Source organism: Lepidochelys kempii, chromosome 10, assembly GCF_965140285.1.
Source record: "Lepidochelys kempii isolate rLepKem1 chromosome 10, rLepKem1.hap1, whole genome shotgun sequence".
NCBI lineage: Eukaryota > Metazoa > Chordata > Testudines > Cheloniidae > Lepidochelys > Lepidochelys kempii.
This window is the reverse complement of record NC_136389.1, coordinates 30,043,139-30,061,183: the sequence shown is the minus strand read 5'-3', so window position 1 is coordinate 30,061,183 and position 18,045 is coordinate 30,043,139.

Below are 18,045 nucleotides of genomic sequence, written 5' to 3'. Positions count from 1 at the left end.
AGAGGTGGAAACATTTTCACCTAGGGGATTTATTCACAGAAACATCTCAAAATTAACAAGAATCAATTTGTGCTGTGGGGTTCTGCAATCACACATTATCAAGTGGATTATTATGGGTTAGGGTGTCTGCCTCTTAGGTCTCTTGTAATCCCCAACTTTAAATGCTGCAATTATTCAAATGTTGCCATTTGATTCAAATTAACACTTGCTAGATGGTCTGTGCTGTTTCATGCTAGTTTTCCAACATTAGGTTAAATCCTGAAGTCCTCATTCAAACAAAACTCCCAAATGAAGTCAACACTAATAAGGTGACAGGATCTATGCCAGCTCTTCTGAGGTGTGCTCAGCTCTCATTTAAAGGGTTTAGCAGCTGAGTTCAGGTAAGCATTGTCTACTTAACCACACTCTTTAATCAGCAGATTAAACTGGAAATATGGGACCAGATTTATCTCATTAGGGTCCTGATCCTAAGGAAGGCAGGTCCAGTTGTTAGGGAGTAGCCTAGTCCTTGAGAGACCTGGGTTCAAGCCCGTACTCTGCCACAGACTTCTTGTGTGACATTGGGCAAGTCATTTAGGCCCAGATCCTCAAAACTATTTAGGCACCATTGATTTCAAGGGGAAATAGGTGCCTACCTACCGCTGAGCATCTGGGCTTTAATCTCCCTGGGCCTCAATTCCCCATCTATGCAATGGGGAAAATAGCATGGCCCTGCCTCACAATGGTATGTGAGGATAAATACATTAAAAATTGAGAGGCGCTTAGATATGAAGGGAATGGGGACCAGAGAAATACCTAAGAGAGACTGATCCTGATCCAGTTCAAGACAATGAGAGCTTTACTATTGTCTTTGATGGGAGCAGGTTTGGGCCCCACCAGCACTTGCTGGTTTTGGTTGGCTCACAAATAGCTTTTCTCCTAGTAGTTCCAGCCCTTGAAAAAACCAGGAAGGGATGGCTCCAGACATATATATGATCCAAACATTTCTGAAACTCATAAGAGCTTTGGGCTTAAACTTTGCATGAAGATTCAGATGTGTTTTTCATTTTATCCGAACTGATTCACTCACTCTAGGATATAAACATCCTAGAAGCACCATCTCTGGTATGGGCTCCAGAAACACCCAGGATGATATCCTGTTCCCACTGAAGTCAATGGGAGCTTTACCACTGCCTTAAATGGGGAGACGATCTCCCTCCTAGTCTTCCCCCATCTCAAAGTGATTGGCATCTACTCTAGTCAGTGACAGACTCATTCAGTGAAATTTTCATTCATTGGGGTGCTTGACTGGTGAGAAGTGGGGGAAAGTCCATTAAGGAATAACTTGGACTGTTTCATTATCTGGAATAGGTTCATATTACTCACTCGGCATATGCTTTTTGAGCCTTACGCTGCTTTTGATGCACACCCAGGAGGAGCTGCATCTAGAGGTATAGTACCCTTATCAATATAACACACATCTACCAATGTGATATATGCCATCGTGTGCCAGCAGTGCCCCTCTGCCATGTACACTGGCCAAACCGGACAGTCTCTCCATAAAAGAATCACTGGACACAAATCAGACATCAAGAATTATAACATTCAAAAACCAGTCGGAGAACACTTCAACCTCCTTGGTCACTCAATTACAGACCTAAAAGTGGCAATATTACAACAACAAAACTTCAAAAACAGACTCCAACGAGAGACTGCTGAATTGGAATTAATTTGCAAACTGGACACCATTAAATTAGGCTTGAATAAAGACTGGGAGTGGATGGGTCATTACACAAAGTACCACGGCAAGTACCACGGCAAGCATGGAGCCCGCTCAGGTAACCGTCACCGTATGTCTCCTGGGTGCTGGCAGACGCGGTACGGCATTGCTACACAGTAGCAGCAACCCATTGCCTTCTGGCAGCAGATGGTGCAATATGACTGGTAGCCGTCATCGTCGTGTCCAAGGTGCTCCTGGCCACGTTGGCTGGGAGCACCTGGGCAGACATGGGCGCAGGGACTAAATTTGGAGTGACTTGACCAGGTCATTCTCTTTAGTCCTGCAGTCAGTCCTATTGAACCGTCTTATGGTGAGCAGGCAGGCAATATGGATTGCTAGCAGTCATACTGTACCATCTTCTGCCGGGCAGGCAAGAGATGAGGATGGCTAGCAGTCGTACTGTACCATCTTCTGCCGAGCAGCCATGAGATGTGGATGGCATGCAGTCCTTCTGCACCGTCTGCTGCCAGCCAAAGATGTAAAAGATAGATGGAGTGGATCAAAACAAGAAATAGACAGGAGGGCGCAGTACGCATCAGAGAAGCTTTGAAAACCAGTTTCATGACTGGCCAGGCTACAGTGTGAAAGTTCTGTTTGTTTCTCCTTGATGAAACCCCCCGCCCCTTGGTTCACTCTACCTCCCTGTAAGCTAACCACCCTCCCCTCCTCCCTTCGATCACCTCTTGCAGAGGCAATAAAGTCATTGTTGCTTCACATTCATGCATTCTTTATTCATTCATCACACAAATAGGGGGATGACTACCAAGGTAGCGCAGGAGGGGTGGTGGAGGAGGGAAGGAAAATGCCACACAGCATATAAAAGTTTACAACTTTAAAATTTATTGAATGCCAGCCTTCTTTTTTTTGGGCAATCCTCTGTGGCGGAGTGGCTGGTTGGCCAGTGGCCCCCCCACCGAGTTCTTGGGCGTCTGGGTGTGGAGGCTATAGAACTTGAGGAGGAGGGCAGTTGGTTACACAGGGGCTGTAGCGGCGGTCTGTGCTCCAGCTGCCTTTGCTGCAGCTCAACCATACACTGGAGCATACTGGTTTGGTCCTCCAGCATCCTCAGCATTGAATCCTACCTCCTCTCATTGTGCTGCCGCCACATGTGAGCTTCAGCCCTGTCTTCAGTCCGCCACCTCTCCTCCCGGTCATTTTGTGCTTTCCTGCACTCTGACATTATTTGCCTCCACGCAGTTGTCTGTGCTCTGTCAGTGCGGGAGGACAGCATGAGCTCGGAGAACATTTCATCTCAGGGCGTTTTTTCTTTCTTTCTAATCTTCACTAGCGTCTGGGAAGGAGAAGATCCTGTGATCATTGAAACACATGCAGCTGGTGGAGAAAAAAAAAGGGACAGCGGTATTTAAAAAGACACATTTTATAAAACAGTGGCTACACTCTTTCAGGGTAAACCTTGCTGTTAACATTACATACATAGCACATGTGCTTTCCTTACAAGGTTGCATTTTGCCTCCTCCCACCGCGTGACTACCCCCTCAACCTTCCCCCCTCCCTGTGGCTAACAGCGGGGAACATTTCTGTTTAGCCACAAGTAAACAGCCCAGCAGGAATGGACTCCTCTGAGTGTCCCCTGAAGAAAAGCACTCTATTTCAACCAGGTGACCATGAATGATATCTCACTCTCCTGAGGATAACACAGAGAGATAAAGAACGGATGTTGTTTGAACGCCAGCAAACATACACTGCAATGCTTTGTTGTACAATGATTCCCGAGTACGTGTTACTGGCCTGGAGTGGTAACGTGTCCTACCATGAAGGACGCAATAAGGCTGCCCTCCCCAGAAACCTTTTGCAAAGGCTTTGGGAGTACATCCAGGAGAGCCGCGAATGCCAGGGCAAAGTAATCCTTTCACATGCTTGCTTTTAAACCATGTATAGTATTTTAAAAGGTACACTCACCGGAGGTCCCTTCTCCGCCTGCTGGGTCCAGGAAGCAGCCTTGGGTGGGTTCAGAGGGTACTGGCTCCAGGTCCAGGGTGAGAAACAGTTCCTGGCTGTCGGAAAAACCGGTTTCTCCGCTTGCTTGCTGTGAGCTACCTACAACCTCATCATCATCATCATCTTCGTCCCCAAAACCTGCTTCCGTGTTGCCTCCATCTCCATTGAAGGAGACAAACAACACAGCTGGGGTAGTGGTGGCTGAACCCCCTAAAATGGCATGCAGCTCATCATAAAAGCGGCATGTTTGGGGCTCTGACCTGGAGCGGCCGTTCGCCTCTCTGGTAGGCTTGCCTCAGCTCCTTAAGTTTCATGCGGCACTGCTTCGGGTCCCTGTTATGGCCTCTGTCCTTCATGCCCTGGGAGATTTTGACAAAGGTTTTGGCATTTCGAAAACTGGAACAGAGTTCTGATAGCACGGATTCCTCTCCCCATACAGCGATCAGATCCCGTACCTCCCGTTCGGTCCATGCTGGAGCTCTTTTGCAATTCTGGGACTCCATCATGGTCACCTCTGCTGATGAGCTCTGCATGGTCACCTGCAGCTTGCCACGCTGGCCAAACAGGAAATGAGATTCAAAAGTTCGCGGTTCTTTTCCTGTCTACCTGGCCAGTGCATCTGAGTTGAGAGTGCTGTCCAGAGCAGTCACAATGGAGCGCTCTGGGATAGCTCCTGGAGGCCAATACCGTCAAATTGTGTCCACAGTACCCCAAATTCGAGCCAGCAAGGCCGATTTAAGCGCTAATCCACTTGTCAGGGGTGGAGTAAGGAAATCGATTTTAAGAGCCCTTTAAGTCGAAATAAAGGGCTTCATTGTGTGGATGGGTGCAGGTTTACATCGATTTAACGCTGCTAAATTCGACCTAAAGTCCTAGTGTAGGTCTCTAAGGTGCCACAACTACTCCTCATTCTTTTTACTGATACAGACTAACACGGCTGCTACTCTGATACTTGGCATTGAAACAGTGATTTATATTCTCTCAGCACTGTACTAACCCTAATGAGTTAATTAGGGAAGTTGTCAAGGTTCCTCCCCCCACTCTGAACTCTAGGGTACAGATGTGGGGACCTGCATGAAAAAACCTCCTAAGTTTATCTTTACCAGCTTAGGTCAAAACTTCCCCAAGGTACAAAATATTCCCCCCGTTGTCCTTGGACTGGCCGCTACCACCACCAAACTAATACTGGTTACTGGGGAAGAGCTGTTTGGACGCGTCTTTCCCCCCAAAATACTTCCCAAAACCCTGCACCCCACTTCCTGGACAAGGTTTGGTAAAAAGCCTCACCAATTTGCCTAGGTGACTACAGACCCAGACCCTTGGATCTTAAGAACAATGAACAATCCTCCCAACACTTGCACCCCCCCTTTCCTGGGAAATGTTGGATAAAAAGTCTCACCAATTTGCATAGGTGACCACAGACCCAAACCCTTGGATCTGAGAACAATGAAAAAGCATTCAGTTTTTTACAAGAAGACTTTTAATAAAAAATAGAAGTAAATAGAAATAAAGAAATCCCCCCTGTAAAATCAGGATGGTAGATATCTTACAGGGTAATTAGATTAAAAAAAATAGAGAACCCCTCTAGGCAAAACCTTAAGTTACAAAAAAGATACACAGACAGAAATAGTTATTCTATTCAGCACAGTTCTTTTCTCAGCCATTTAAAGAAATCATAATCTAACACATACCTAGCTAGATTACTTACTAAAAGTTCTAAGACTCCATTCCTGGTCTATCCCCGGCAAAGACCCAGCATACAGACAGACACAGACCCTTTGTTTCTCTCCCTCCTCCCAGCTTTTGAAAGTATCTTGTCTCCTCATTGGTCATTTTGGTCAGGTGCCAGTGAGGTTACCTTTAGCTTCTTAACCCTTTACAGGTGAGAGGAGCTTTCCCCTGGCCAGGAGGGATTTCAAAGGGGTTTACCCTTCCCTTTATATTTATGACAGAAGTGCATGGTCCTTTGAATGGGGGGGGCAGAAATATCTGGGGCTGGGTGTGTAGTTCGGATTCTGGTCCATATATTCGGGGAAGAGTCTGAAGGCATAGGCCGACTCGTGGGCTTGGGCTGGGAGCTCATTAGCTCTCCAACTAAACAAGGCTGAGCCTCGGAAAGGAGCTCTCCAAGGGAGCCGCAGGAAGTGGTGCTGGCAATTCAATCCAAGGCGCTCTCAGCAGAACTGAAAGCGTGGTGCTCGTAGGAATTGTGCTGCTGAAGGTACTATTGTCTGGCTAAGGCCTTTAACCAAGGTTCCCCTCCCTATAGTCTCATCGGACACAGTCGGGTTCTTCACATCCACTGTGCTATTTTGTGGCTGTGTGCTGTTCCCTACACACAGATAGTTGAAAATGCTGTGAAATGCCATGAAGGCCTGTACGTAACAATGACTGACATAGATTACGACTGGCTTTTGTTATTTCAGTTCTAACCGCCTATAGCCTGATCCATGCCTTCCACTGGAGGAAAGCTCTGACAGTCAGGCCTTATGGATACTTGGATGTGAAATTGATTTTTCTGAGTACATTTTGCTCCCAGATCCACATGACAGAACTCAAATCCAAACCTCTGCTGTCCCTCCAGGCATGCGTCTGCCACAGATGTCAGAGGAGCTCTGTGACTGTGGAGAGAGGAGATATTCTTGTGCCAGTCTGACAGCACAAATTGCAAAAATTTCAGGATGAAGGATATGATGAATCCACTTTTTATTCACTTGATATCAAACACTATCTTGAAATAGAGACAGTCACATTTTTATTGCAGAAAAATCAAGCCCATTACTGAGCAGAAGTAGAGTGACCATGTGTCCCTATGCTGAAAACAGGACACCTGGTAAAATTACTTGTATTCAAGCGAGTTCCACAGTAATCAATGAGAACTATGCAGTACAAATATTCAAATTAACATCAAGTTGACTGAGCTCCTGTTAAAAAGAAATACTATGTAGGGGGATTCTTTTTATTTACCTTCTTATCTTTAAGGCTTTAGGATTCACACGGGGAGGATGACACACATACACCTCTACCCCACCCCACACATGGGGTGAGGTGACACCCACACACTCCCATACATCATATGGGGGGCGGGCACGGGGTGACCGACCAACCCTCCCTGCCCAGCTCTCTCCACCCTCCAAGCCTATCTGGGTCCCCCACCTCTCCTGGTACCCGGTGCTGTATCTTCCTAAGGCAACATGTTGGAGGGAAGCACGCAGGGTCACATGCTCCCCTCCCCAGATTTCTGCCTGGGTTCACACCAGAACGTGGCCATCAGCAGCCTTTCAGAACTTTGTGGGAGGGAGGGGACAGGAGCTACTTCCAGCCACAGGGGCGGGGGTGGGGGATGGGCAAAGGGATGACCTGGCCTATGTCTTTGCAGAGCTCATCTCTTCTTTCCCTCCGCTCCCCCATCCCTGTGTGGCTGGAAGCAGCTTGTTCCTTTCTGCCGGCACAGTGTATAAAGGCAGCTAACACCTCCAGGCTGCTGCTGGCCACCAACATAACCCAGCTGTCTCCGGCTACAGTGTGGGCAGGAAGGGGTTAAGCCCTAAGGCTGCGTTGTGCACCAGGGCTCAGGGAACCTGACTGCAGGGCCTTCAGCGAACCTGACCAGAGAGGCAGGGGAGGATGCCTAGGGGATGCAGGGTGGAGGTGGGGTGGAAGAGGGTGCTAAGCCCCTGCCCCAGGAGCTGCTGTGCAGCCGGCAGGTTTGGGGTGGGAACAGGCTAGAAATCACTCCCTCTGCCCCCCACTCCAGAGCTTAGCTGAGGGGTGGAGAGGCTTCCTCGTGCCAGAGCTGTGCAGGATTTTGGTACATAAAGAGCTCGGTTCCTCCTGGCCAGCGCCCTGGGCTAGAGGGTCTTGAGGCAGTAGGGGAAGGAAGCAGCCTGCTGGCCAGGCTGTTGGTGAGCTGAGCACTCCAACAAGGGGTTGGTTTTCTGCACAGTGCTGGGAGTGGGATGTGCCCCGCCAGGCCAGGTATGGAGAAGCAGTCGGGCTAGGGGGTGTGAAGGAGCAAAGCAAGGAGAGGACAGTGAGAGGGGGAGCACGTAAAGGGTCCATGGGTGGGCAGCAGAGGAGTCACGTAATTGGCCACTGCCTAGTGCCTGTCTGCACTCACTGGCCATCGCAGCTCACAACGCGCAGCCAGTGCCAGCCAGAAACAGGATGGGGGGTGGGGCCCCGCTGGCTGAGAGTCTGCACGCAGCGGGGGCTGCGCTGATGGACCAGCAGGGGGAGTGGCCGGCCCCAGGCACTGCATCTTTGCCCTGCCACCAGCCTTGCACACCCATCCCCATCGTCGGCCACTGGACCCACCCCCACTCATCGCTGGTAGGCAGATGGTTGGTAAGCAGGGATCTGTCCAGCAGCAGGACCCACAAGCACTGATTCATAGATATTAAGGTCAGAAGGGACCATTATGATCATCTAGTCCAACCTCCTGCACAACGCAGGCCACAGAATCTCACCCACCCACTCCTGCGAAAAACCTCTCACCTATGTCTGAGCTATTGAAGACCTCAAATCATGGTTTAAAGACTTCAAGGAGCAGAGAATCCTCCAGCAAGTCACCCGTGTCCCATGCTACAGAGGAAGGCGAAAAACCTCCAGGGCCTCTTCCAATCTGCCCTGGAGGAAAATTCCTTCCCGACCCCAAATATGGCGATCAACTGAACCCTGAGCATATGGGCAAGATTCACCAGCCAGATACCCAGGAAAGAATTCTCTATAGTAACTCAGATCCTACCCCATCTAACATCCCATCACAGGCCATTGGGCCTATTTACCATGAATAGTTAAAGATCAATTAATTGCTAAAATCATATTATCCCATCATACCATCTCCTCCATAAATTTATCGAGTTTAATCTTAAAGCCAGAAAGGTCTTTTGCCCCCACTGCTTCCCTTGGAAGGCTATTCCAAAACTTTTCTCCTCCGATGGTTAAAACCTTCGTCTAATTTCTAGTCTAAATTTCCTAGTGGCCAGTTTATATCCATTTGTTCTTGTGTCCACATTGGTACTGAGCTTAAATAATTCCTCTCCCTCTCCGTTATTTATCCCTCTGATATATTTATAGAGAGCAAACTTATCTCCCCTCAACCTTCTTTTAGTTAGGCTAAACAAGCCAAGCTCCTTGAGTCTCCTTTTATAAGACAGGTTTTCCATTCCTCGGATCATCCTAGTAGCCCTTTTCTGTACCTGTTCCAGTTTAAATTCATCCTTCTTAAACATGGGAGACCAGAACTGCACACAGTATTCCAGGTGAGGTCTCACCAGTGCCTTGTATAACAGTACTAACACCTCCTTATCTCAACTGGAAATACCTCACCTGATGCATCCCAAGACCTCATTAGCTCTTTTCACAGCCATATCACATTGGCGGCTCATAGGCATCCTATGATCAACCAATACTCCAAGGTCCTTCTCCTCCTCCGTTACTTCTAGTTGATTCACCCCCAGCTTATAACTAAAATTCTTGTTATTAATCCCTAAATGCATAAGCTTACACTTCTCACTATTAAATTTCATCCTATTACTATTACTCCAGTTTACAAGATCATCCAAATTTTCCTGTATGATATCCTGGTCTCTCTCTAAATTGGCAATACCTCCCAGCTTTCTATCATCTGCAAACTTTATTAGCGCACACCCACTTTTTGTGCCAAGGTCAGTAATAAAAAGATTAAATAAGATTGGTCCCAAAACTGATCCCTGAGGAACTCCACTGGTAACCTCCCTCCAGCCTGACAGTTCTCCTTTCAGTAGGACCCACTGTAGTCTCCCTTATAACCAATTCCTTATCCACCTTTCAATTTTCATATTGATCCCCATCTTTTCCAATTTAACTAATAATTCCCCATGTGGCACCATATCAAACGCCTTATTGAAATCTAGGTAAATTAGATCAACTGCATTTCCTTTGTCTAAAAAAATCTGTTACTTTCTCAAAGAAGGAGATCAGGTTGGTTTGGCACGATCTACCTTTTGTAAAACCATGTTATATTTTGTCCCATTTACCATTGACCTCAATGTCCTTAACTACTTTCTCCTTCAAATTTTTTTCCAAGACCTTGCATACTACAGATGTCAAACTAACAGGCCTGTAGTTACCGGAATCACTTTTTTCCCTTTCTTAAAAATAGGAACTATGTTAGCAATTCTCCAATCATATGGTACAACCCCTGAGTTTACAGATTCATTAAAAATTCTTGCTAATGGGCTTGCAATTTCATGTGCCAATTCCTTTAATATTCTTGGATGAAAGAATATGATGGGGTGGGGGGTGGACACAGAAACCACGGGACATTTTGCCCATTTTAAAGAAAAAGTCAGGACACCTGCAGGAGGGCTTAAAAATGGGACTGTCCCTTTAAAAACGGGACGTCTGGTCACCCTAAGCAGAAGTGAATGCATTTCTCCCAGAACAGTGGGTGATGTTTTTCAGATGACACACAGTGAAAACTCCCATTTCTTGTGAAATTGGCTCACTATCATTTGTCTGATGAGAAATATGTGTTTGTTGTGCAGGCTGTGCAAGATTGATTGGGTGTCCTCAGCTCGTCGTTTCCTTGCTGTTAGGAGTTTGGTTTTGTAACCATGTTATAGGTAACTATGCTGCTGTTTCTCAGACAGGTGGCATGAGGCAAACTTGACTCATCCTGTGCAGTGGAGTTCAGGAAGTAGACCAGACAGCTGCATAAGCAGAAACCAGTGCATTCCAAGATGTCAGCTGATGAACTGTTTGGACTATTGTTCCAAGTGCCTCCCATTCATGTTGAGAGAGTGGAGCCTCCATAGGTGGTTAGTTTCATTCAGAGTTGGAAGCAAAGGAGAATACTGTATCTAGGTGAAACTGAAGGGTGAATGATTTCTTTCAGAGTAACAGCCGTGTTAGTCTGTATTCGCAAAAAGAAAAGGAGTACTTGTGGCACCTTAGAGACTAACCAATTTATTTGAGCATAAGCTTTCGTGAGCTACAGCTCACTTCATCGGATGCATACTGTGGAAAGTGAAGATCTTCTTATATACACACAAAGCATGAAAAAATACCTCTTCCCACCCCACTCTCCTGCTGGTAATAGCTTATCTAAAGTGATCACTCTCCTTACAATGTGTATGATAATCAAGGTGGAACAGATTGATAGAGCCAGAAGAGTTCCCAGAAGTCACCTACTACAGGACAGGTCTAACAAAGAAAATAACAGAACGCCACTAGCCGTCACCTTCAGCCCCCAACTAAACCCCTCCAACGCATTATTAAGGATCTACAACCTTCCTGAAGGATGACCCAACACTCTCACAAATCTTGGGAGACAGGCCTTGCCTACAGACAGCCCCCCAACCTGAAGCAAATACTCACCAGCAACCACATACCACACAACAGAACCACTAACCCAGGAACCTATCCTTGCAACAAAGCCCGTTGCCAACTGTGCCCACATATCTATTCAGGGGACACCATCACAGGGCCTAATAACATCAGAGCCTATCTATCACACTATCAGAGGCTCATTCACCTGCACATCTACCAATGTGATATATGCCATCATGTGCCAGCAATGCCCCTCTGCCATGTACATTGGTCAAACTGGACAGTCTCTACGTAAAAGAATAAATGGACACAAATCAGATGTCAAGAATTATAACATTCATAAACCAGTCGGAGAACACTTCAATCTCTCTGGTGACGCGATTACAGACATGAAAGTTGCTATATTACAACAAAAAAAACTTCAAATCCAGACTCCAGCGAGAAACTGTTGAATTGGAATTCATTTGCAAATTGGATACAATTAACTTAGGCTTGAATAGAGACTGGGAGTGGCTAAGTCATTATGCAAGGTAACCTATTTCCCCTGTTTTTTCCTACCCCCCCCCCTCAGGCGTTCTTGTTAAACCCTGGATTTGTGCTGGAAATGGCCCACCTTGATTATCATACACATTGTTAGGAGAGTGGTCACTTTAGATAAGCTATTACCAGCAGGAGAGTGGGGTGGGGGGAGGTATTTTTCCATGCTTTGTGTGTATATAAAAAGATCTTCTACACTTTCCACAGTATGCATCCGATGAAGTGAGCTGTAGCTCACGAAAGCTCATGCTCAAATAAATTGGTTAGTCTCTAAGGTGCCACAAGTCCTCCTTTTCTTTTTGAAGGGTGAATGCAGGTTGCACTCTGTAATTACCTAAGCTGGAATTTCGCCAAGACATTGGGGTAACACTTCTGGTCTTATGCACCGTTAGTTCTTTAATTACCATGGTTTTCCTTCTCATCCAAAAGACATCACCTCTGGCACCAAAGTGCTCCTTCACACCTGTTCCATACTGATTTAGAGAAGAAAGCACCACCTACTAAATCATCTGCACTAGCTAAGTGTTCCTTTAAAATACTGAACGTGCCCATTCTTGCTTAGGTTCTGATATCTGATCACAGCGCATGTGTAAGGGCTAGAGGCTGTTCTTGGAATCTAGAGGGGATACTAACCTCTTATGAAACTAGACTGGGAGAACGAACTCTTAAAAGAGGTTGAAAATTCTCAGATATTCTCTCTCTCTCATCAATCTGTTAATTTTGCAGTTTAGTTTTCTCCCCTGAGTAATTGCCATTAGTGCTTGAACATTAAGTATTCCATGGGGTATTATTAAATAATAATAATTTAAAGATACAAACATTATATAACTTTCAAATACGGTACAGTGGATATTCTTAAAACTGCAGTTTTTTCACAGCAGACAAATAACAGAAGGCTGCCCATTAGAAGAGTTCTCTAGTGGCTCAATCTAAGTGCATCTCAAACATAGCCTTTCCCCACAAGTCATGATTAGCTAAGTACTAAAATAATTGTATTTGTGTGCAGGTAAATGAAAGCTGAGTCAAGCCAACTTATCCCACTCTGGCCCTCTTTACTGTGCAATGTCAACTTTGTACAGTAGTTACTCTGTGAGCTATTCATCACCTAAGGGGCAGATGATCATAGGCTGAGCAGCTGAGATTTTGGCTGAGGGTGGAATACTTATCTAGCTATCTATTCCTTCCTGACATCTAAGCCAGAGCCTCACCAAGGTTGACTTCAAGACATGGGATTCACTATAGCATTTATGCAGTGTCAGGTGGTTTTTATGCCCATGCCCAGTAGAGGATCACAAGTAGTACTACTGAAGTTGATCACAAAGGGTGAAATCCTGGCCCCAGTGATATCAATGATCAAACTCCCTTTGACGTTACTGAGGCCAGAATTTCACCCAGGAAGTAATCCTAGGTGCTGCTATCATTGCACATCCAATTGTGGTAACATTTGTCTAACTTCTGTTAGTGTCTAATGCTAGATGTTGGCTTCAGACCCTAGTACATCTTCCAACATCTGCTACCTAATGCTAGCATCAGTATACAAAGCTAGTTGTGCTGCTGGAGTTGGACACTAGGAAGCTACTAACTTCTTAGAATTGCACAGTAACATGTGAGGGACCAGGCTTACAGGAGCTTGGTAAAGGGGAAGAATGGGGAGAGGAGAATAAGATAGGAAAGAAAGACGAGAAAAACATAGCAGGGAATACAGGAATCAGAAAGAGATGCAGAATCCAGAGAGAGAGATGAAATGCGACCTGCAAGAAATAGCGCCTCTTCTCCAAGCCTCCCTCACAGCAGTTCGACAAGATAAGCAGGTGATGGGGAAGGTAGACTCACCTTCCAACAGTCAACAAAACAGCATATGGAGAGATATTTCCCTTTAAAAAATTGGCGGGCCACTTACCACTTCAATGAATGTCTGAACCAAGCTCTGCCAAAGGTCTAGAGTAAGCAAACACCTAGCTTAATTTAGGTGCAATAGAGTTAGGGCTGCATGTTTCCTGGGCCAGTTTGAGGTCAGGGTTAGAAACCCCTGAGCGCCCACTTTGGTGCATTGCATGAAGGTATAGGAGCAGTGTAATGGTATGTATTGGAGGTATGACGAATGGGCTAAGCATTGTTCATATTAGAGAGAGGTCAAATCTCCAAGCCTCTCCACAAACGTGACCCCCAGCTTTAGTTCCAAGTCAGATCCCAAACTGGAAACCATCTATTTTCCAGTTCAGCCACAACCTAGCGAGAGCAGCCCATCTTGCCAAATGTCTGTGATTAGTGTGTCCATGATATGAAAAGGCTGCATACTGGAATCCAGCTCCAAACCCTAATCCTGTCTGAGCCCATCTCTAATAACAATGGCATAAACTAGTTTAAACCGAACACCTGTTCCTTTTTATATCTGTAACCCTTCTGCCGGGTGGAGCCAGCGTCAACAAGGGCTGGGTTCAGTATCTAGGGGTTCCGTTTCAACAATACAACACAAAACTGGCTCAAGTCCCCACCCAGTGACCTGGGACAATTACACATTACCCCCGCGGTGCCTCAAAGAGGCAATACTTCCCCTCTCACAAGCACAGAGCCTGAGTGTAGCAAAAACTTTTAATAAAAGGAGGGAATTAACTCAGCATTAATTTGGGAAAACACTCAAATTCATAAACATAAACCATGAGCAAAAGACTCACCCCCAAATTGGGCAGTGTCCTTTTCCCCTCAGGTTCTTAAGTCCAGCAAACCAAAAGTCCCTTTAACATGCCTGTCCCTTCTCTGCATCCCACTCACAGTTGCTCTCCATTGCCACTGCAGCCCCAGGGTCCAGAGGTTCATCTGCAGAGTTCACCTCCCACTCTGTGTGGCGGGGGGGTGGGTGGGTAAGGAGGCACCTTACCCACTCCGTTGCTTGGGCACTCGCTCGTCACCCCAACAGCCGCACCTCTCAATGAGGCTCTGCTCTGGTCCCCTCCGCCAGCCGCCCCGCTGGCCGCATGCCAAGATATCTTCAGGGTCCCCCACTTAACACAGCTTTCAGTGATTTCAGCTGTTAGTGGGGGGAGCCTCACTGCTGGTGCACACTGGGCAGTCTCCTGCAATAGAGACACTGTCCCAAAGTAAGTCTAATACTTAGACCTAGGTATCAGTGATTTCAGCTCTGCAGCATGTAACGAGACTCTAAATTGAGCCTAAAATAGCTCTTTTATTATACCATGGAGAGAGCAAGGGTCAAATGGGGTTTAGGACCCTTTAACACAGAGGTGGGCCACATCCAGCCTGTCAGACCATTTAATCTGGCTCTGAGCTTCCACCAGGGATCGGGGTTATGAGTTTGCCCATTCCAGCGCTCCCGCCAGGGAGCGGGGTCAGGGTTTTCCCCACTCCAAGTATCTCCAAGGAAGCAGCCAGCACGACCCACCTGCACCTCCTATGTAGTACACAGAGACATGGCCAGGCAGCTCTGCATGCTGCTCTGTCCACAGGCACCACCTCTGCAGCTGCCATTGGTCCCAGTCCAGAGCACCCTCCTGCACCCCAAACCCCTCATCCCCAGCCCCAACCCAGAGCCCTCTCCTAACCCTCTGAACTCCTAATTTTTAGCCCCAATTTCATGAGCATTCATGGCCCACCATACAATTTCCATACCCCAACATGTCCCTCAGACCAAAAAGTTTACCCACCACTGCTTTAACAGGACCCTCACTACCACATCCAGATACTTGTCCCCACCTCTCTCAACTCATTGGGCTTTGGAACCCATGTCCCCTGTCTAGCCAGTGACATTCAGTTGAGGGTATGTCCCTCCATTGGGGATGCCAGATACAGTTCTGCTGCCCTCGGTTCACACAACAAGGATAACAACCCTTTACTACTTCTACCCCAATAACAAGGAGACTGGGGATCCAACAGCAGCCACAAGCGATCATTTGGGCAAGCAATCCCATCAGGCTGAGCACCTAGGCAGGGGGTGTTTGTGTATGCAAATGAGATCAGCTCCTGAAGTCTTTTTCCACAGCTCACCACTAGATGTCAGGGGAAAGCTCATTCAGACTCTGCTTACATATCATTTTAGAACAGTGGTCTCCAAAGTGGGGTGCGTGCACCCCAGAAGGTGCACAAGACCATCCCTGGGGGTGCGCGGCAGGAGGAGCGCCGCCAAAGGACTGCTGCCGGAACAGTGGCAGCAACGCTCCCAGACCTTTGATTCTTCGGCGGCCCGCCGGCGGCAGCTTGGCTCTCCCCGCCCCGTCTTCGGCGGCAACTCTTTTTGGTTTTTTTTGCTTCCCTAGAGCTGGCCCTGGGGGTGCACGATCCAAAAAGTTTGGAGACCCCTGTTTTAGAATATTACTCAAGGGGAGAAAATTATTCCCTTAATATGCAGTTTAGTGTTGGGCTGGAGGCAAAATCCCCCATCCCCCATCTCCCTCTTACAGCTACTAGCAGGCACAGGGTAAACCTTCAGGGAGGTCAGCTCTATAAGATATACCTGATTGGGTAAACCAACTGATTACAAGCCTGAATACAAGTGGATCAGCTGGGATGAGTCCAGGCAGATTATCCTCAGGCTGTCAAGGCAACCAGCATGAGGACATTGAATGTAGCCCCTTTCATATTTGCATGGGGAGTTTCTCTATGGGTCTGGGAGAAGATGAGTGATGCTGATGGAAAGCACCTGAGGAGGGGCTTGGCTTCCCCAGGTGAAAAGGAAATATTTTGGAAGAGAGGTATAGGAGCAGAAGGAATTGATTGGTAGAAGAAGTTGTGGGTGGAGTAAGGGGCACTTTTAAAATTCCACCAGTCTCTTTAAGTAGAGAGGTTGGTGTTAGAAGGGTGTGTGAGGTGGTTTTATGGTAGTGGAGATGGCCCAGTACACCTGGTTTGTCTACTGCAAGCTGCAGAATTGGGGCTGGGAGAGGTGGTCTAATGTTAGCAAGGGGCATGCAGGCACACCCACCCCCACCCCCAATACCAAACAGGACCTGCTGAGTAAAACAGAATGTTTTTTTATTTTAGGGCTTGGAGGCTGAGAGGAGCTATTGTATTTAGGGCTACAGAGTCCTAGCTTGGGCTACACTATAGTCTATTCGTGTTCATAACAGTGAGCAACACCCTGACGATATTCAGCAATGTTAGGTTTTGCTTTAGCTATCAAGAGAGCTGGCTCACGGGAGTCTAACTGTGTTTCAGGCCAGAGTGAGACCTCATCCCAGCAAACAGATCTTGGTCCATGATTTTCTCCCTTCAACACTGTGCCAGTTGAGAGGCAGTGACAAGTATTCTTAGGAAATGCCGAGTTCCACAGTTATGTATCCAGAATCAAACAAACCAACTATGAGCAGCATCGCATTCTTTGCCTGTGGTTAAGAGTTGCAGCTGTCACTCCTCTGCCTGCTGGTTTTATTAGTACTATCTCCGCCAGTGGCCCCACTGATTCCACTGCGGCTTGCACTGGTAGTTATTGATTGTGCCCCATAAGGAAGAAGTGCAAATCTCAGACTTGCTGTCCCTTCTCCCCTGGAAGCTGTAATATTCAAGGCCGTAGTGAACACTGGCTCGATCATGGCTGTGCCTGTTGCCCTACCCTGGACGTTTTAGAGGAGGATATGGAGGAATGGGAGGGAAAGATGTGGGAGGCTTCCAAAAAATCTGATGCTAGGATGGATTGACCCTGTTGAGTTGGGTGTGATATCCTTAGGCCTGGGGAGGCTGTCTACTGGTTCACCTCTGGGATGCACGTGTGAGACTCAGAGCTTCCCCTCAGGTGATGGGAGTATGACCATGTATCATGGATGCTGCTGACCTCCTACAGGGAAAACTCTTCCCTGAGAGAGCTAGTCACCAAAGAACTCCTACAGGGGAAGCCCTGTGTTGAGAAAGAGCTAATGAGGGAAAGTTGGACTGAGAAGCTGAAAAAAATCCCCCCTCCAAAGAAGGCACAAGAGGAAATCATTATTTCCATGCTAGACCAAAGCACAGCAATCTATGCTGCATTTTCTTTCTCCTGCTACATGGACAAGAATAGGATCTGGAAGGACAAACCACCACCATCAGAAATTGCAGCTGCTGCTTGTACAGGGCCTCAAGGCAGAGACCGCAACTGCAAGCAAAACTAGGCATAGGACCAGCTGTGGCATATGTATTCCTCTCAATTAAGGAAAAGAATGACTCGAATTATTACAAAGCATCCATGTTACATGCACGCTGTGCTTTGTCCATTGTAGTTTGGAAACATCCCAGTCACCCGTCCAATGCTCCAGGGTCTCTCGACAAACCTGAAAATAGATCTACTAATAAGCAGTCAGACAGACTAACCAACCCATCACTTACCCCAATCAAATCAAATTAACCCAGCAAAATATGCATGTTGCAAGAACTAACCAGTCTCCACATACTGTCTCCTCTAGGGTGACCAGACAGCAAATGTGAAAAATCAGGACAGGAGATGGGATATAGGAGCCTATATAAGAAAAAGACCCGAAAATCAGGACTGTCCC